Raw genomic sequence first — 21,219 nt, forward strand, 5'->3', positions numbered from 1 at the left:
AAGGAAAAAAAAGATATATAAAAAATAAAATAAAATAATAAAATCCATTTTCCATTCGCTTGAAACTTATAAAATTTTATGTGGTGAAAAATGACAGTTTATTCCCAGAAGGAAACTGCCCAGAGAGGCTTGTTTCATAGGTGCAGTGGGATCACGAAATAGGCCTGGGCTTGTGTCCCTGGTGCCATAAAGAAGATGTCACGGGGTGGCAAGGGAACGCTGCAGCAGCGTGGCTGGCACTGGTGCAGGGATGGAGGGAGGCTCCCTGGGGGATGCGTGTCCCAGGGCATGCTTGGTGCTTTCTGGTCTGATAATATGACCCAGCAGGCTAAAAGTAATGGGGTGAAGTCTTGTAGTGGATCACGGAGACTACCGTGCTGCACTTCCCAGGTTGAAGATTCCCCCGTGAGAGAGGGAAAAGCTCAGAGCAGCCATGGGACTGAGGGCACTGCCCCACTCATCCAAACTGGGGTGAGCACCAGGGCTTGGAAGGAGGTTTGGGATTATGTGTGGTGACCCACAGCCCACCCCAGAAGCATCCATATCTCTGTTATCTGTCACTGCTGTCTCGCAGGGCTGCCGCTAGCTCACCCCACCACCATTTCATTCAGCTCTCACAACAGTGCCCTCCGTGGAGTCATTGAGGTTTTCCTGGGCTTTGCTGGGTTAAGAGAAAGCAGGATCAGCTCACAGCTCGGGATGAGACACTGCAGTATTGATGGAAAGCACGGGTGCAAGAGCTCACAAGCTCGAGGAATTCAGCCTGAATTCCTGGTTGCACAAAGTCAAGCCTGCGTGGGCTGGCAGTCAAATCTCGAGCACGGAGCAGACGTCCCTCTCCACCCCCAGCCAGCTCCGGGGCTCAGAGCAGTGCAGTGCGAGCTATGAACTAGCAATAGCAAACTTTTGCTTTTCAGCCACACGTAAAGCTGCCCCAGCTACATGGCATCAAGTGCCCTGAGCAGAGCAGGGCGGAATGGAGCAAAGCAGAGCCCCGGCTCGGTGCTGGGCTGAGTGCAGCTCGGGGCATGCACGCTGTGCTCTGCAGCGTGCAGATGTGTCCTTTGGATTCCTGCCCACTGCCACAGCTGAGATGTAGCTTCCATGTTACCTTCACCAAAAAGAAGCCCTAGAGATGTGCCCTGAGATATTCTTCCAGTCACTGGGTATTTTCCAGCTCCATCTGAAGGTGCAGGGATTGGTATGTTCTGAGTTTCCTTTGCTGGGAAGATTCAGGTGGGCAGTGCTGCAACCCCACCAGCCTCCAGCAAAGCCAAATGTTATCCCGAGCACCCCGACACTGCAAGAACTATAAAAAAAATCACAGAAAACCACAGGTGCAGTGCATGGGACAGCCTGCAAGGCAGCATCCTGCAGGGCAGATCCGTCCCCTCACACTCCTTTGGGTCCCAGTTGCTGCCAGCATGCCAAGTGCCAACACGCCCCTGAAATCCTAAGAGTGCAGGTGGGAAGCTAAATTCCAGACAACAACGTGTATCATCAGGTTTCTGGATGTTAAACCAACATAAGGATGTACATACAAAAAGTCCCAGTTATGTAATTACTTTTGCTTTCTAAGGAAAAGATCTATTCATGATCACTGACAATAAGAAAGGTGCACTTTCTTTATGGGTTTTCTATGCTGGAACATTAAAAAAGTCATCTCATCTCCTGAAAGTACAGGATGAAGAAATATGTTAAAAATTTCCCAATAGTCAGCCACAAAAACACAGACTATTACCAGCTAAAAAACAACATTATTCCCCCTGCGTGTTAGAATTTGACACTTCTGGGTACTGGCAACATTTTTCAGAAAAAAAAAAATAAAATAAAAAATTAAAAAATAGCTGCGCATAAATGAAAAAGTTCTCTTTACTTTTCCTTTTCCATTTGCAGAGGAAAAAACAAAAAAGTCACTTTATGCGTTTTTTACATGGGAAACATTAAAAAGTCATCTAATCTCCTCAAACTTGCACTAATTAATGAGCAAGCATGAGATCTGGGAAAAGGAATAAAACCTGGGCTTTCTGTAGGGCAATTCAGTCGTGACACGTTTAAAGCCCCGAGTGCATTTTGCTTTTGATTCTGTAGGATTCGGAATTAACAGCTTGAGAGGAAATCTAGGCAGCCGTGGAACACAGGCCTTCATTTTTTTGCAAAAAAGCTTCAGTCTTGGTGGTTTTCTGGGGATGGGGATGCGTTAAACTGCTTCGGGAAGGTCAAGCCCACCGGGTAGAGCCACACCACAATCTGCCTCTGTGGTCCTGTCTGGAATAGCCGGGCCCTCCCGGACCAAGGCTCCCCAACCATTTCACCGAGCCTTTGCAAGGCACTGAGCCTCCAAGGGTTTTGAATAAGAGCTTTGTGCCTAGGAGGTTAACTAGTGGTGTGCCAGCGTGCTTTCCCAGACAAGCGGCCTTCAGCAAGCCCCGTCTGGTGAAAAAGTGGCCAGCGAGCCAGGGGTAGACTCGTCTGTTCTCGTTGCCACCCATCAGGACTCAGGGCTGAGTCCTTTGTGTCCGATTTGGAGCCCCGAGGTGCCCCAGGAGCGTGAGGAGCATCGTGCCCAATGTCCATCCTGCTGCTGCATCACTGCTCCCCTTCCCGAGGGGCCGTGGGTGCTGCAGCAGAGATGTCAGTGCTGAGCTCTGCAAAGTCACTTTGGCTGGCAATGCAGGCACCATGTCACCAGTAAGTGCTCTGCACATGGGCACCGATATCCTCAGAGAGGTTTGAAACGCAATGAGAAGCCACAGAAGCAAGCAGCCCACCTGTGTGGTGCCTCCCAACACCCGAACTGCTGAAAAAATGCACCTTTTGGCACCATCTGGAGCTCTATACTAGCTAACAGCATCATCCCTGGGCACGTTTATTGCTGTAACCTCACGGAGCAGGCCCATAAGGTGAGAAATCGCATCCAGATTGTTGTCTGCCAGGATGGGATGGTGTTTCCTAGCTAAGCAGAGACAGGCAGAGTTGTTCTCAGAAACTCTTTGGTGAAGGCCTGAAGTCAGACGGGAACCCAGGAGAACACCTAAGCCATGCACTGAATTGCCTGATTGTGGTTGTGTAGCCTCAGCTGAAGGAGTTATTATTTTCAAGTCTGGTAATAAACAGAATAATAGACAAAAAGCCTAACTCCCTGCATGCAGCCTGAGTCAAGGAGCTGGGCACAGCGGCTCGCTGCAGGATTTGTGGTCTGGGACCTTCTTCCAGGCTGTGAATCAAGGCACAAAGCAGCTCCAGGGCCACTCACGTAGCTGTGAGGACTCACCAGGTCCCCCGGGACCCCAGCTGTGCCTCTGCAGAGCACACCCCATCGCTCAGCTGCCCCTCAGTGCTCGTCAATAGTATTTCAGATGCAAGAGCATCAGGTGGGTTGAATTTATGTGGAGCCCAGCTTGTGTGATGTTAAGGGCTCAGTCTGCCAGAGATTTACATGTGCAATTGCTAAAAATCGGTGGGAATTTTCTAGCATCCATATGGAAGAAAAAGAAAGCAATTTCACTGCAATCAGCAAACACTTTCCTAGCCAGAAATAGCGACCAGAGAACGCTGTCCCCTTGCAGCCCTCGGAGGAGGAGCAGCTTCGAGGAGCAATGTTTCTGTGCCCTGCATGTTTCAGGTGCCCATTTATCTGCATTGTCAGCATCTTTCCCTTTCTATTTCCTCTTCACCCACCCCACATATTTGTGCATTTCCCCACTAAAGGCATTTAGGGTCCTGGCGTTTGCCTCTTTTGAAATATTTTGTTTTCCCCTTGGGAAAATGCATCCATCCGTCTGGTCACCAGCAGTGCTCTGAGATGAGCTCTGCCTTCCCCAGCTCGTCCTCTTCCTCAGGCCCAGCCCCAGGCTGCTTTCAGTTGCCACCAGAAAGGGAGGAGTTTAAGTTGGAAAACTTCGTTTTTTTTCATTTGTTTGTTTAACCATTTGAAAGGGATTTCCTTTTTTTTTTTTCTTTCTCTCTCCTTTCCTTTTCTTTCCTTTTTTCTTTTTTTTTTTCCATAAAGGAGAGCAAACTTCTTTCTGTGATCAGCTCTATTATATTTATTTTTACATTTATCTCTAACTTCCCTGTGTACTAAATGAGACTGTCAGCCTATCAAACTCTTGACAGCTAATTGAGCCCTACAGATATTACAAAATCTCTCTGCAGATATCAGACTGAAGTAAGATTGAACCCGATATCATGAGAACGCCCAGAAAATCTGCCCCTTCTCATTACCCACAGGAGATTTTTTTTTCCATCAGAGGTTACACGGGGTTTAAAATCATCTGCTTCATTATTGATGAGAACTGGGAAAGAAAATTGAATTATTTTAATCTGTGTATTATTTTAAGGCTTTGACAAGCAGTCAAACCACCATGCTAATCCCTAATCCCTGGATAATCATCACCCGACAATTTTAAAATGTGGTCTTTGAGAATTGCAGGAGGAGCCAGGCGAAAAGTAGTCGGAGTGTGCACATCAGAGGCTTTTATTATTACTAGCATTACTAGCATTATTATTATTTAAAGTACACCTCTGGCATGTCTCACAGAAACCTCTTCCCCATCTGCTCTGCATCGGGAGTTTCAGGAAAGAGGTGAAGTCAATCACCCAAAGCAGAACAATGTTGAGGGTGATTTTAATAAAATAAAAATAATTCTTCCTTTTAAAAAAATTGCCCCGTTTGCCACACATTTTAAAGCACAGAAAGTATTGCATAACTCCTAACCACCAAGCAGACTAGGAATACTGTATCCCTTTATTCTCTGAGTTTAATAGTTATAATTAGAACCTTTCCTATACGGTTTCTATATCTATGTGTAATTTAAAAAAAATCCCTCTTGTCTTTCCCAATAAACCAAGGCATTGTTACACAGACTGAAGTGAAACAATTAAAGTGAGAAATGGAGACGGTGGTTTTTGAAGAGGGTTTTATTTTATTTTTTTCTTTTTTGACGTAGAGAAATTCTCCAACTTGAAATGTTCTCACTTAGCATCAATTTTGTCTTCGCAGTCTTGCTGTCCGCACTTGGGGAGCCTCTCGAGGCAGAGGGTGACTACAAAGGAGAGATGGAGCTAGTTAGGGAGAGCAGAACACGTGCAGCAAACGGCCAAGCTGGGCAAATTGTCACGTGCAGGGAAGAAAGCAGAGAGATGGCCCCATCATATAAATGCTAGAAAAATAGGAGATGAGTTGCAGGAGAAAAAGGGAAAAAATGACTATTTAAAAACAAAATAAAACAAATAAGCAACCCCCTTTGGAAATGTATGAAGATTTTGTTTTGTTCCAGCACTGATTTCAGTCTTTGCTGATCTCCTCGGGGGGAAATTTGGTCTCAGCACAGCCGGGCTGCCAGCATGGAGCTGGGGAGGACCACGGCCATGAATGGCTGTGAGACACGGCAGCAGCAGGCAGGGGGAACACAGCCTGGTGCTACGTCCCCCAAAGAAGGAGCTCCGCTGATGGGAGACGTCTGCTTAGCTCTGTTTAAAATACCTTCAGCAGTATCAAGTCTCCTTGGGACGCGGCATCTTACCTTTCTCTCCCTAAAAAGGAAACCTGTCTCTTTGCTTAAAATCACAGAGGATGGTAAAGGAAAAATTTATTTCTTGGACTTCTTCCTAAGCCAGAGAAAGTCCTGCTATTAATGCACGAGCGTGTGTTCTTTCTTTCAGGAGGAACTGCAGTGTAGCCGTATGGTTATGCACACTCTCATGTACACATTAATATTTTAGAATTTAATCCTTTTTTTTTTTCATTGCAGCTTATTTTTCTTCTCTCCTGCTCCGTGTGTCAGAAGATGATTGATATGTGTAGAAGTGGGTCTTAAAAACACAAGTCATTGCCTGAGGTTCTTCCTATAATCAAAGCACGTGCCCACCCATAGCTAATTAGACATTAGTCTAATGTCAGCTGATTGATTTAGAGCAGTCCTACCACCCACCCAAAGAAGAGCAGAGAGCCTTTAACGGTGGGCATTGGGGGCAGAGTGGCACCTGAAGGCGAGGATGTTCTGCCTTTAAAAATTCATAATGTAAAACCTATTTTGCTTATATATGTAAATATTCAGTGAGTTTTTTTGTCACTTTAATGTATGTGTTTAACAAAAGGAATTGGTTAGCAGAAAAAAAAAAAGGATTAAAGTCCATTCCAGACAAATCTGGGAGGTTTAAGCTGTTGAAGAAGTTCAGTTTGGTGGCGGTGCCGTACGTCGCCATGAGAAAAGCTGAGGTCCTTCCTCGCCCCCAGGCACTGAGGTGAGACCTGGCTCTTTTGCTGATTCTAATCTTGCACTTTGCAGTAAGCCTGGAAAAACACATTTGGCTACAATCTAGACACAATTTTTCAAAATCCTTTTCCTTCTTTCTTTTTCTGTATTTTTTTTTCCCTTCTTTTCCCTCCCCTGCAGTCCCCTCCACCCTCCCACCCTGGATTTATGGGTCAGGAACCCTCAACGTTGTCCTGATGGATTAAGCAGAGACAAGTTGTATCGAGTAAATTAAAAATGAAATAGTTACAGCTGTTGGAACAGTCCCGGGGCCAGAGGAGGTAAAAGACTTTCTACCCTCCAGGGGCCTGGAAGTAATCTGTGAAGCACCAAACACTTAAATGAAGACAGCTTGAGTGAGGGCTGACGTCCTGCTGCATGGGGAGCACAGCCAAAGCCTCGGCTCGAGCCGGGGTTAAGGGAAACCAAGGCAGCAGCTGCCCCCCCAGCCCTGCTAGCCCCAAGCATCCCCAGACCCCTTCCAGCACCCTCGGTCCCATAGCTGAGAGGGGAGAGCCAGGGGAGGGCAATGAAGAGGGTATTTTGAGGCGAGCCACCTCAGGGATTTCCTTTCTGCTATTGTGACTTTATGCCATATGTTATTGAAATCTGGTTTTTGTGTGGTTTTGTTTGTTTGTTTTGTTTTGTTTGGTGGGTATTTTGTTTTAAAGAAGCAACAAGCCAAACAGGGCAGTTCCACCAACAGGGCTCGTACCAGTGATGGGCACCGCGGCACAGGGAAGGCACCGCCACATCCCAGGGCCTGGGTGGGACCAGGACCAGCACCAATCCTGTTTGCTCAGCTAGCCACCACAGCACAGCCTCTCCCTGTCGATTATAAATCAAACTCAGACAACAACATTCATAATTTACCTTTTTTTGGAATTCAAAGTTGTGCACAATCACCCTTTCTGAGCAAGTAAAAGCTCTCCAGAGCGTGTTACTGCAGCGGGGCGAGCGCTTGTGAGCCTGCCCCAGACACACGCGTTTGTAGCCAAAGTGCTTGGGCCAGTCCGAGTTAATGGAGCAGAGATGTCAGGGAATGAAATGTGGAGCCTTGCTCATCCCAGCTCATCTTCAAACAGCGCCCAGGAGGGCTCTGTCAAGCACACAGCAAGGAACCGCTGCCAGCACCAGCACGGGCGACTCAGACAGGCTGAATGCCTGCCTGCAGACCATGGCCAGGGTGGAGTTTGTCTCCGCAGATGCAAGGAAGAGCTAAAGTCAGCCCACGAGGCAATCTTGCCCTTAGCTCAGCTGCACAGGGGGAAGCAGCGGAGGAGGACGCATCTCCAGCAGCAGAAACTGTGCAACTTCGCATTGCTGGGCTGTAAACCTTTCACTAGCTGGACATAAATCCTTCAGCTTTCTGCCACAGCGCAGCCTCTGCAGCTGCAAATTTATTTGAGCAGAGAATAGGGCCAAAAGAAGTAAATATGAGCAAAGTGACTGATAGTGGTAGAACATTACGCAAGCTCCCACCCAGCTGCAGCAGAAGACGCTTCCCCAGCTAATTCCTCCCGGAGATCCCCCACCAGGAGCTGGAGCCATCCTGCCCGGGATGCTGAGCAAGGGAGGAGGATGTAGGCAACAGTGGGAGAAGAGATTTGTGGAGTGGGGTCTGCAGAGCTCAGCCCCAAATGGCAATTTGGGATCCAAGGATGCTCATGTGCATTGGAGAGCTGCAGGCAGGGACCGTGCACCGGTTTAACTCCAATAATCTGCAGAAGCTTCCAAAACGAGCAGCTCATGAACACTGCAGCTGTGACACAGCCACCAGAGCACCAGCAGAGACCTGATCATGGCAGATCCCATCAACTTGGAGGGTTTGGCCTTAGAGAAGTCTCCAGCAGGCTGAAAACTTGCAGAAAACTGCAAGTCAGGCAGAGCAAAGGCTTGAAAGGTGAAGAGCTCACCATGCAGTGGATGAGTGTTACACCACCTGCACTACCCCAGAACTTTCCCTAATACTCTGCTTGCCCCAAGGGACTTGGCAGCTGGTGCAAAGGGTGGGGAGCAAGCCCAGGGCACACGTGCCAAGGTGGAAAATCCCAGGGGTGCCCAGGACATGTGGCAGAGAGACAGCCCTTAACCTGTCCTCACTGGGCTCTCTCTCCTTGCTCAGCTGCTGTTGCTTCCCAAACTTGCAGAAAAACCTCGTGGGCCATCTGTTGCCAGAAGGGGCTCTTTTTCCTTTAGTGTTCTCTATTTTTCGTATTAAATTTGTGGGGTATCCCTTTAATACAGCCCTCATCTCAAAAGCATCCCACAGAGCAGCGCTGGAGAGAAGGGACTGGCTGATGGGCTGCAGCACTTCGGGAGGGCAGGAGCAGTTCTGTGTTGCTGATGCAAAATGTCAAAGTGCCATGATGTAAGCTGGTGAGGGGGTGATGTTTGGTTTTCTTGTTTCTGTAAAACCCCAGCCCTGAGAGTCATGTGAATCTCAGCTTTCACTTCGAGCCAGGCTGCTTCCAGTGCGCCTTTGTTGCACAGATGCCAGAAACTATGATGTGAAAGGCACCCTAGAGGTTTAAAACTTAAAACCCGATTACGAAGGATCCTCCATATATTTTCAAATGAACCTTTATGATTTTCTTTTTGTTGGTGGTGGCATTTCTGTTTTGTTTGTTTGTTTTATTTTTATTTTTTTATCTTTTTTTTTTAAGACAATGCTGTTTTTCTGGAACAGCAAATCCTTGAAGGCCTGTGCTGGTAACACTGATGGTGCTGGATTTGTCAGTTCTGGACCTAGAGAGGCACAAAAGCCTCCCCAGGGACTGCCTGACCCCGTGCAGAGCTGGGTCAGCTCGGGTGCTGGCAGTGAGACCGAGCCATGCCATCTTGTGCCGACTTTGCCTTTATTTCTGCTGCTGTTGCTGCCATTATTACAACTGCTATTGCATTAACACCTAGGTCCCCTGTCACAGAGTGAGACCCCTCTGTGCCAACGCTTATAAAAGTGAAATAAAATGGGGACGACTGGCCCGAGGCATCCACAATGTGCAATTTCACTCACACTTCTTCCTCTCCCTCGTTGTTTAATACTTTTGGAATCCCACAGTTCTCCAGCCATGTGTTATCTTTTAGATCTTTTTTGTTTGGTTCGTTGTTTTTTGTACAGGGACCTTGCCTTTGCTTACATTTTATAATGTAATTTCTTGTCGCTGTACTTCAAAGTGGATCTCTCAGCTTGCAAGCACACTGACAGCACAGACAGGATAACTTTCTCCTTTGGAAAGAACACGTCCCTTGGTTCAGGTCTCTTCTGAGCAGAAAATTGATTAATTTGCAATCCAGCAGAGCTACCTTTGGAGCCAGAGATAGTTATCAATGCGTTGTCACTTTTTCAGCAAAATACTGGGGGGAGTGGGTCTGCTTTAAATGCTGGGGCACTGAAATAATGCTGGACTTCGAAACAAGCTTTCATGGGTCTACCTTGTTGGGAATTACAGTGCAGAGCACCTCAGTCTGGCCCTGAGCTACTCAGTCTATGCCATCCCCACCACCCCAGGAGCAATGCCCCCAAAGGGGACCGTCCCCATAACGGTGCGGGGTCAGGATCCCCTGGGGAGGACGGGCAGCCCCTCTGGAGCTGCCCCCGCTGGCAGCTGCAGCACAATGACTTGTTTTTGCCATCGGCCGCCTGGCGATGCCACAGACGTTACTCACGGCTGCATCCTGGAGCCAGACGAGAACATTCATTTCACACCACAAACTTACTTTTTTTCCCCCTCCGATGCTTTCTTTTATCGGGTTTCAATATAATAAACAAAGGAGATGATATTATTTCACTGGCAAAGGCTCCAACTAATGCACAAACAGTTTTCAATACTGGCACACGGAGGGACTTTTTCACCGTATAGTGGCCAGTCAGACCCATATCAGTCCTAATGGCAGAGGAAAATGGAAATTCAGATCTTTCACCTTGAAGAATAGCCGCAATTCATACCCGGCTTGTACTCCCCGCCCCCCCCAACACACTTTTTTTTTTTTTTTTTTCCTTTTATTGCCAGCACAGCAAACCAAACTGTCACAGCAGTATCAAAGGGAATTTTCCAGGCTGTTGACATACAGCAAAGGGACAGTCTCGTGTAGCTCGGCACTTAATCATCTCGGGCTGTGGCACGGTGTCTGCAGCAGGGCCCCCGCCTGCTTTCTGTGCAAGCTTTGGTTCTTGTAATGACTCTGGGCAAGTTGCTTCACTCCTCTGGGCTTCTGCTTCCCCTTGGATGGTCTGTTTGGATATCAGTTCTTCAGGCTGGAAAGCATGAATCTGAGCCTTTTTCTTGAGTTTTACCAAAGCCGTGTCCAACGGGCTACAGCTAAATTGGTACCAAATTCATTGCAATGAGGGTCAGAGGCATTGGGATCCTGCCCCAGTCGCTGTTGGCTTTCACTACAGGTGCCCTTAACCATGCTGGCTCCTGGGTTCCATCAGACCTTTTAACCTTCCAAATACAAGGGATATTTCACATGTTTTATAAGTTTCTTTTGTAAAGCTAGCTGTTGTGAATCGGATGATAAGGCACCAGCTGTGGTTAAAGCAGATGAGCACTTTTTTACTTTTGTTTCAGTCAGTTTTTGAGCATTCCTTTCTGGAGCTGAAAAGATACCAAAGATGTTAAAGAAAGCCTCCTCACAAGCATTTTATGAAAGCAGAGATTTTGCAGGCAGTCCCACAGTCTGAGGCCCAGAAGTATCTGCCAGCTTTCATGGCAAGGACAACCAGAATCCCCATCCCACACATTAACTGCAGTTACCAAGCAAATACAGAAAGAAAGAAAGAAAAAGAAAAAAAAAAAAAAAAGCAAAATGGGAAGAATGCATCTGTCTAACTTCCCCAATGCAAATTTCTCTGTCCAAAACAAGCCAAGATTCATTTCTGGCCAAATTTCCCGCACTAACACTAACCACCGACTGATTAAGTGATTTTCCCTGCGATCGTGCTGCAAGTCATTGTCCGAGAAGGGGCTCCCACAAGCCTGCTGGAGACCTGATTCCCTGCTGAACGCTGCAGCCGCACACTGATCCAACCCACCGTACAACCAGGCAGACCTGTCACCTGCAGCCAGCTCCCCCGTTGGAAAAACACACAATTTTCCAAAGGTAAAGGAGTCTTGGGTTACTAGGAACACAAATCATTATAAGTAAAACTGCATTCCCAATTTATTGTATTTGTTTTATTTATAATTTTATTACTTATTCCACATTTTCCATATTTTCCATGTGCTCCACGTCATTCTTGTCCATTCAGGCCTTTACGTGGAAACTTGGGCTCTTCTCCACTGCCTAATGTGTTGAAGGCTTTATAAACAGTCTTGTTTCATTGTTTGCTCTGCATGTTTCCATCCCAAGAGTTGCGCCTGAAGCTGTGCTTGGTACAAGTCTGACTGTTCTCCGACTGGGGAACTGGGCTAGAAGGGAAGAAAAGCATCTATTAATGCGATAAGCTGGCGAAAATAACGACCAGCAAATTATTCAGCTGGAGCTCTGACAAAGAACAGATTGAGACTCCTCTGATTTGTGGTTGTGGGTTTTTTTATTACTGTTGTTTTGTTTTATTTTTTTTTCTCATTATAGGGTTTTAAGTTGCCAAAGACAGAGATTTTTCCAAACACCACAGGCGAGGCTGAGGACTGGTCAACACGTTGCATGCACACACCCCAATTTCCCACCAAGCCAAAACCAAACTTCACTGAAGGAGGAGGAAACGCCTCGCCATGCTGGTAGGTTCCTTCCCTGCTCTGCACGGCTGAGAAGGTAACATCATGCATTTGTGTGCACAGTTAATTCACTATTTTCCCCTCTCCTAGACGCACAGGCAAGTCGTTTCTTTCGTGCTCACATCTGACCACAATCTGTGAGCAAATCAGGCGTGTTCAGCAATGCTGCTTTTAGCCGCGCTTTCAAGGTTTCGTGTCAACAGGAACATTGGGTCAATTTGCAAACAGCCTTGGAAAATCTGGTGCAGCGTCTCTAATGCTATTGACAGGGCCTGCTTCCATTTGGCATCGCCAGGCTAACAGTTGTCATTCAGCTCCTGAGCACATTTTACACCAGCTCATCTATTTTTCATCAGTCTTGCACCCTCCGTGCCAACCTTATCAATGCAGGAGTGCGTTCATTCTGATTCGCTTCGATCCCGTGCATCCCGAATGTGCGTGCACCCACCCACAACCCTGAATAATCTCTCGGAGAGCAAAAGGATGCTCAGGTCCTGCAAAAAAAAAACTCGTCAAGTTTCTTCTAGATCGTGTGGCCCAGGTGACTTTTCCATACCAGGAGCTCAAAAAAACCCACGGCGCATTTGATGGCAGGGGAGGGGCGGGGAGATTGGATTAAAACATCTGGTGGGGTAATTAGATTCGCTAAAAAGTTTACACTCCAAACTGCCCCTACATAATTGATGGGGCTATTGTGGCGTGTCACTTCCACTTACGGGTGTGCAGCAGCCGCTTTCGCCTCGCTGCGCCCCGCGCTAACCTTCGCGGCTGACCTGCTGCGGCTCCCCTATTAAAGCTGCAATTATGGGGTGACTCTTAATAGCGAGGTCTTGCTTCAGAGTGGGGAGAAATGTTTCTGTAACTCACATGCGACAATTAAAGATAATTTAAAATGTAAGTAATTGCGCTGGGTTTCTGGAAACTACTGTAGAGGTCTTGTCCCAGGCATCTGACATGCACGGTGGTGTATTTTGACAAGTTTTGAGCAGATTTCCATTAAATACCAAGCAGCAGCTCTATTTTCTTTGGAGTCAGTGGTCAGGAAATGGTGATTGTGAAAGGTCAGGTCTGGTAGATTTGGGAGGGGACGGAGGTGTTATTCGTGTTCTGATCCATGGGGATCCAGTTCCAACATAAATCTTTCAGTCGCTTCAATCTTGCTTTCTGCGTGGTCTTTGAGCAGGAGAAAATTAAGGGTTGATCCACAGGAAGGTGCTTCTCCTACTTTACCCCTGCTGAGATGCAAGGCAAGGTGGGACCTACATAATGTCCATCTACTCCTTCAAAACCTGTGGGGTCTGGGTTTAGAGACCTGGTGAACGTTAAAACGGATCTCCATCCCATCACAGCCTCGCACCAAACCTCTTAGCTTGCAAAAGCAGATTTGAAATTGCAACTATTCCAAGGCTTCTGCAAGGTCAGCTAAGTGAGAACATCCTGCAGAATTCACGCGGGTGCTTTCGGAGGTTCAGCAGTCCCTGAAGGAGTTTTGCATCACGAAAACAGACTGTCGGATGAGTTTGGATTCTGCCACATGGTCCTAGCGATAATAAGCCATCTGTGTGCACCACGCTGCACATGACCTTTCCTCTCTCAATTTTCTCTCCCTCACTTTTTTCCCCAAGTCCTCTCTTATTTGACCTACATTTGAGTAACCCAACAACTCCCAGCAGAGCACGCAGAAGAGTTAAATATGCGATCAATTACCAGCATGCAAATGAAGAGTCCATCTACATCAGAGTGAAAACAAGCATATGAAAACAGGACAGTCACAGAACAGAGAGGGACCCTTCACAAATACAATCACCTTCTGCTACGTTTGATCGATTCAGGCTCCTGTCTCAGCTGAGGAGCCCCTTGCTCCTAAACCATTAGAGGTAGGGCTGTAAAAAACCTTTTGCATCACAAGATGTAGAGAGAAAACTCGTACAACATTTGAAACTTTCACTTTTATTTCACTTTTCTGAATTTATAAATTATGTTCAAAAGTTAGAAATAGATGTCTTCAGCTTGTGCCGCGTGATAATAAAATTAAATACGTGCACAGGCAGTTTCATGATCAGGATGTCTGAAGGCTTTACCCTTTGGGTAAGTTTATACAGGACAAAATACGTAGAGGAAATAAAAGCTGTGAAAGTCTTGCCCTCATTATCGCTTTTGAGTGGCTGACTTTGTGACTGGAATTTGTCAGAGGCATCAGTCATATCATGGCTGCTCACCACAAAATAAATAAATAGATAAATAAAGCACTGCAGAACTTCATAAAAAAGTAATAAAAACAGAAAAACAGAATATGAAATCAAATATATTAAAAAAAAAAAAAAGAAAGAAAGAAATGAACAGATCTCTGAGGCAAATGCAGAGAAATGCAAATTTAAAATGCGTGGCCACAAAAAAAAAAAGCATCAAACCTTAAAATCCTTATTTTTTCTTGACTTAAAAAGACTCCAAATAAGAATAAGAATATGCCTGTGCATATTCTTTATCTGTCCTGGTCTTTACCTATATTCCAGTGTGGTATTTTTAATGAGGGACTCAGAAATTACGCTTGAAATGTGCCAAGAGCTGCAGTTATTTGATCGTGACTGAAGCATCACTGGTGCAATGGGCTGGTCCTTATGGATGGGACAAAGCGACAGGAGCTGCTCTGGGGGTTGGTTTTCTTCCCTGAAGAGCCCAGTTTCAGGTCTAACCCAGAACCTCTTCCTTATGATTTAATTGAAAGCCGTCGGAGTGCTCAGACTCAAGGCACGTCACCGCGCAGCGGCCGGGTGCCTGTGACAAATGCCACCGCGTGGCCCCGCGCTGCAAAAAGCATTCCTGGGGCTGTTTCCTGGTGCCTCTCCAGGCCGACAGAGGAGGTTTACATTACCATCACACGGCTGTCTTCAGCCGCGTCTGCGAGCACAGCCCATTTGGAGGCCTTGCCATGTTGGGCTACGCAGGGAGCAGGAGAGGGGGGGGGGAATAAAAAGGCCAACAAAACACAGCGAGCTTTTAAGCACCCGCATCTGCATCAGTAATGCGCCCAAACCCAGCCTCCGCTGCCTCGTCCATGCAAAACCCGTGTACGACGCTTGGAGGGCAGCTTTAAAAATGTTTTTGAACACATAACACATAGGAAAATAACACACTGTAGAAACTTGGCAATGAGTTTGTCGCAAGTAGCCAAGTTGGGCATGGAAAAAAAAATTAGACAATAAAAGGTCATTTCTAGCCAAGTTTTAAGTGAGTATACAATACATACCTTTTTTTTTTCTTTTTTTTTTTTCCCTGCTCCTTGCCTTAGTTATTGGCCAACTTGGCTACAAGCTTATGGAAAACACTGAAATGGAATTATTGTAATTGTGCTTTTTTTTTTCCTCTTTTTGACGAAGCAAAAGTTCTTATAAGCAATAATTTAATTATGGCCAAAGCGTAACACAGACACGCTTCTAAGGATGCATCATCAAAAAAAAAAACCTCTTTTCTACACCATATTTTCAACTAAAACTACTTCGTGTGTGCCAGTGATCTAATACTGCTGCTATTTATGATTTTCTTTAATTATTTATTATAAAGTATGCCATAAAGTGGAAAATTACTGGTGCTGATCACCTTTCCAAGCAGGCTAATTTAGAACCGGGCTCTGTAAGTCAATTAGGATAATAAACCTGCCGGAGCGAAGACGGGGACTTTCTTGGCATTAACGTGTCCCTCCTGCTTCTGGCGTGCTGCTGAGCAGCCCCGAGGCCAGGACCCACGGCTGCCTCCCGTGGGACGTGTCCCCGCAGCCTCCTTCCTTGCCCCCAGGTAGCTCAGGTGGAGGATTATTGAGAGCGAGCTCCTTGCTGACGTAGGTCACGTATTTGACATCCTGCTCTTTTTCATTCCTTCATGCGTCTTGTGTTTTATTTTAGATCTTTGTAAGGGCAGAGCTTAAAAAATCAATTAAAAGCAAATGCCAGATTTTTCCTCCCTAAGCTGAGCTGGAGGCATCTTCCTGTCCTAAAGGCTGTGGGCTTTTTGCCCAGAGGATCAGAGAGAGTCTCAGAGGTTTGACCCAGGAGCACAGGTAACTCCACCGAAAATCAGCCCAGGCATCTGTGTAGAGCAGATACCAGGGAGAAATGCAAGAGCTCTGTAGCTCAGAGAGCAGCCGCTGAGCACTGGCATCCTCTGAGGATGCTGCGAGCTGTGCTGGTGCTAGGACAGCTCGTAAGGGGATGTAAGACCAGGTCTGAGAAGCTGACCTGAGTGAGAGAGAAAAGGAGCCAAGCATGAGAATAAAGGGGAAAGATAAATCACATTTGATGATGCAAAAAAAAAAAAAAAAAAGAAAAACAAAAAAAAGAGAGAGAGAGAGAGAGAGAAAGAAAGGAGGTGGGAGAAGGAAGGAGGGACACCACGAGCCTGAAATCATCAGGAAGTTTGGAAGTTTATAAGCTGCACATTTGGAGCTGTGTTAAATAGGAACAGTGGTTTCCTTTCTGCCACTTATCATCCAAAGGCCATTCATTTGCAAATAGAGTTGATCTTACACTTTCTCATGTTCTCTTGGAAATATCCTTCCAAGTCATCTGACATATTTTTAGTAAGTGAAGGTTTTGCCAGACACATTTACCTCTTGGCTTTTTTTTTTTTTTAGCTTTTTTTTTGTCTTTTCAAAAATATGAATCTAAAGTTAAAAAAAAATAATAGCCTTTTTCTATTTATGCCACTGGAAAAATGGGAGAAAGCTGTAGCAATGGGAAAAAATATATATATATTTTTTTCAGTTTGTAGAAACTGATATTTTTAGCAGCAAATATTGATGGCATAAGTAATTTTGCGAAGAGAGGGATATTTTTCCCCACTAGTATTTCAGAGTAGAGTGTGACAAGTTGCCTCCAAGCCCACTCTGGGTGCAATACACAACCAGCAGGTAAATGGGGCCGAGTTGTGCACTGCTGGGCTCCGAAACCCCATGGACAGGGGGTGGGCAGCGGGCGGTGGGCGCCTGCAGCCCCTCTGGGCACACTCACCCCGTGCTTTTCCCTCGTGTTGCTCGAGGGCTCGCAGCCCAACGAGCCTCGTCAAGCCCAGGGTGCGTAAGGAGGGTGTGGTGATCGCTAATTACACCCCTTGGGAGGACTTCCATGACCTGACGTATCCAGCAGACGAGGCGGCCATCCCGCCCCGCTGAGACGGCTTCGGTTAGGTGCCACGACTGGTTCGGCACTGCAGGAGGAACGAGGGGGGGTGGAAGGGGTAAACAGGGTGAGTAACGCCCGAGTCACGTTGGACACGGTGTGGGATAACTTGATCTGTGACTAAAATCCGTGGGGAGATGGGGCGATGCGGCCACCTGCCCCAAAGGGATGGTCTCTGGTGGCGTGGTGCTGAGGCTTCCCCTTCCTAAATATCTGCAGGTGAGCCGATTGTCAGCAGTGGTTCCAGAACACGGGGGGAACTCCTTGAGGAGAGGCAGTGCAATGGGGCTGGGATTGGGTTGCAGCACCCCTCACTGCTCCTGTTGGCTTCAGGATGCGTTTTTTGGGTAAGGGGGCTCTGCTTTATTCAGCCTTGGTGCAGTGCGTCTCTTGCACCTTCCCCTATGGCTCACTCGTTAGTCATGCTCCAGCACAGCCCCCAGGAACCTAAACCGCCCCACGGACATGTGGGCACCGCTGGGGTTGTCTCATCCCTGGGGAATCTGCCCGGTGCCACGCTGCTAGAAAACCAGGGGTGGGAGCTGGCAGCCAGCTAGGTGACAGGACCATGTGTTCCTCCGTTGGTGTCTCCAGAAGTGCAATAAAAAATAAGTGAAATAAAATAAATAGCAAATAGGAAAATTAAATTAATAAAATAAAATAAAATAGTAATGTAAGTAAAATTAAATTAATAAAATAAAATAAAACAAAATAACAATATAAAATAAGTAAAATTCAATTCAATTCAATTTAATTTAAAACAAAATTAAATTAAAATAAAATAAAATAAAATAATAAAATAAGATAAAATAAAATAATAAAATAAAATAAAATAAAATAAAATAAAATAAAATTAGAAACAATGAGGAAAGGAATATGCCTTTTCTTGCAAAATCAAGAGCTCATCCCACTGCTACGTCACCAGGTCAGTTCCTGGTCTCTGCTATTCCCTTGTCTCTCTTGCTCAGCCTAGCCCGGCCACCACCCACTTGCTGATCCTCTGAGTTGACAGGACACAAAGTCCTGCCCAAGCGCGAGACCCTCAGAGGAGCAGCAGGACATCCCACCCAGCCAAGGAATCTGGAGGCTCCCAAGCTTTTATGAGTCAGCCGTCACCTCCAGCAGCTTCAGAAGGAAATTGCTTTAGGGCACTGTCGTCACTGTTTGAGAGTATTTGTTGACAGGGAATGTCTGTGCCACTGTTACAGACCTCAGGCTGGGTTATATCTGAACCCGGCATCACCGGTTTTAGCACAGAAACGTTGGCCAGCTGAGCTGAGAAGCGGGGAGCTCAGCATCACCAGGAGCTGGCAGCTGCTTAGAATTTACTGCACGTCTCCATTCACAATCTTCACCAGCAACAAATGCAGCCCGATAGACTCAGCTTAGTTGAGGACAAAATATATTTACATGGAATCATGTCTACACTGCATGTCTACAATCTGGTGAAATTACAAAGAAAAAGGTGAAAAAAATACCACTACTGATTTGGACCTAAACCCACCAGCAGGGAACAAGGCGCACAGGCACTTTTGCCAATGAATTTCACAACTTTGTGCTGCTGCAGCCACCGAGAGCACGTCTGAGCCTAGCTCGTGGTCACAGGGCCTGATGGCATCAGCAGGAGGGTGCTCGTTTATTCCAGACAGGGAAAGGAGGCTCAGGGCTTCCCATGCAGGAATGAGCCATGTGTCACCCAAAAGCTCTCCTCCACTATCTCATTGCAAGGCGTAGAAGCATTTAGGTTGGAAAAGACCTCTGCGATCATCAGCTGTTAGCCTTGCTGCTGAATTGAGCACCTACAAACCAACTTGTGTGCAGACATCACAGCTTTTACTAAAAATTAGGTGTGTGTTAGCAAGGAGCTGGCCGCACCATTTTCTCCCAGCCTTTGCAGCGTACAAGCTGCTGCCTCCAAATTCCTCCCCCAGAGATGAGCTTGGATTTGGTGTAAGGATAGCAGGATAAAGTCAGAAGGCACGTTCCCTTTTCCTCAGGGCCTCGTGGAGGAGCCAGGGCACCAAAAAGCCCCGAGACGTCCCCAAGGACACCGCGCTCCCCTCCGAGGGCCATTCCCACTCCCTGCCTTGCAGGCAGCCGGCAGCCCCAGCAGCTCCCCGCTCCAGGCTGTTGATTCACCGTGACGGCTCAGGATGTGTAACCTCATCATCCTCCTAGCAGAAAGCTATTTCTGTCTCCCAAACAAACACAGGAGAGGCTTTGGTGAGGCAGGATGAAAAACGGCTTCGTGGCTGCCCTAAAGGAAGCGAACGCAAGGCGGTGGTCGGCGGCGCTCCCCTCCTGGCTGATGGGGCTTTGAACCCAATTTTGTCCAAAGTCTGGGGAAAAATAGAGGGGCTTTAAACTCGGGACGACACGCTCACAAAGGCTGGCTGAGATCCTAGCGGAGCCGAAAGCAACTTGAGACCTGGCCAGCCCAAGCAGAGCATTTTGTTGTTGTTTTTTTTAAAAATGATACTCATTAAGAGCAGGAGCCGGGCAATGTTCCCCTTCTGCAACTGATAATATTGAAAGAAGGAGATGAGGGGAAAAGAAACCTCGGAAAATAAAACTTATTTGGCACCGCTGATTAAAACCAGTGTGTGTTTCATATTGAAAGGCTGTGTTTGCTCAAGGTTTATTCAGCTCTGGTCTCCTCCATCCACATAAGGTTTGTTTTAATGACCATGGAGTTATTTGAATCTATTAATTTTTTTTTTTCCTGAAAGTTTCATAATAACAATGCCTGTTTTTTCATATAGCACTCTGCAGCCACGCGTCTGGAAATACATTGCAAATGGGCAATTAGTGTCAGCCCTGTTGTGAAGATGTAGAAACTCGAGCAGAGTCCAAGTGAGACACTCACTAAATAGCAATGCCAAGATCATGCGTTTAGCTCAGTCTTGAAAAGTGGGAGCTAAAGACAAAAAAAAACATCCTGGAGACACTGGGGACAAATGAAAAGCAGGTTAGGCAGGCAAGGGGACAGCAGCAAGGGCAGGCTGAGCCACACGGGTGCTATAACCTAAAGAACAGAAGAAGGGAGAGGACTTTCAGTAATGACAGACCTCAAAGAGGCCACTGCAATCACCCACGTCCCAAATCCAGCACTAGGACATCCCACCCCACTGAAGGGCCGGCTGTCACAGGTCATGAGGGTGCTATTTTTTAAGATTTTGTTCCATTTTTCCCCTCCAAGCATTTTAATGGGAAAATCTGGAAAGGTTAAAGCTCAGAGCAGAGAAGCAGCGAGAGAATATTATTTGAGACAAATATCTAACCCTTTACTCAGCCTATGTGGGAGGCAAGAGAAAATGTTATATGTTTCCCCCCCTACCCCTGCCTCTGAACTAGATGGCACATAAAGCCATCCTGGGCCCTGTTTGTGACTGCTTTTGTTAAATAAAGCTCCGATGCAACCCCACAAGGCTTGGGAGGGCTCCCTGCCCCATTCCAGGGTGCCCTGTGGGACTTTTATTTGGGGCTTTGAGGTGCCTCTTCTCAGCGCTGATTTTCTCCCGTCTCCCAGCTCACGGGCCACTTTCTCACCTGGTTGCAGTTGTTAGGCCCAGTCAGGATCTGTTCCCAAATCTTTTACTACCGTCAAGGAAAACCCTGTCTTTTAATGACTCTCCCAGCTCACTTTATCTACTTAAACGAATTTTAAATGCATTAAACAATTTCAGTGGCATTAGGAGCAAATCCATGAATTTGGAGGCAGGAGATTTCCAGAGAGGAACAGTATTTCATCCAAAATACATTTCTGTGTGAAAAAAATACAATTTTATTGTTTAAAATAATAGAAAATAAAGTCAGAAGATTTGCAATTTAAAAATCATAAGGCAGGGGTGGGGCACCGGAAAAAAAAAAAAAAAATCCTTCTTTTATTTTTAAGGTGGGAATAAATAAAAGTTATTTTGTGGGTGGGAAGCAGCAGGAAGAAAAATCACTGACTATGTTAAACTCCAGAACGAGGGAAAAAATAACAGTGAAACTGGGGGAATTTTCACCATCAGATCTTTCTGCCTGATATTCAAAACATGAAAACGTAAGGTCCGAAATGGA

The 21,219-nt window shown here is 46.4% G+C and overlaps 2 long non-coding RNA genes across 2 annotated transcripts in view; both read right to left on the bottom strand.

Annotated features, from left to right (window-relative positions):
• Positions 1 to 1,863: 1,863 nt before the first annotated feature.
• On the bottom strand, positions 1,864 to 3,815 carry LOC137841774 (uncharacterized). The gene is made up of 2 exons (XR_011088735.1): positions 3,140 to 3,815; positions 1,864 to 3,103 (listed from the first exon to the last, which is right to left on the bottom strand). It is a non-coding gene; the product is annotated as an uncharacterized lncRNA (long non-coding RNA).
• A 5,823-nt stretch (positions 3,816 to 9,638) lies between these two features.
• LOC137841928 (uncharacterized) overlaps positions 9,639 to 21,219 on the bottom strand; it is a 127,660-nt gene continuing 116,079 nt past the window's right edge. Inside the window, exon 9 of the long non-coding RNA XR_011088837.1 lies at positions 9,639 to 20,917. This is a non-coding gene — a long non-coding RNA (uncharacterized lncRNA). The remainder of the gene's footprint in view (positions 20,918 to 21,219) is intronic.

Source organism: Anas acuta, chromosome 18 (genome assembly GCF_963932015.1).
Source record: "Anas acuta chromosome 18, bAnaAcu1.1, whole genome shotgun sequence".
Lineage (NCBI taxonomy): Eukaryota > Metazoa > Chordata > Aves > Anseriformes > Anatidae > Anas > Anas acuta.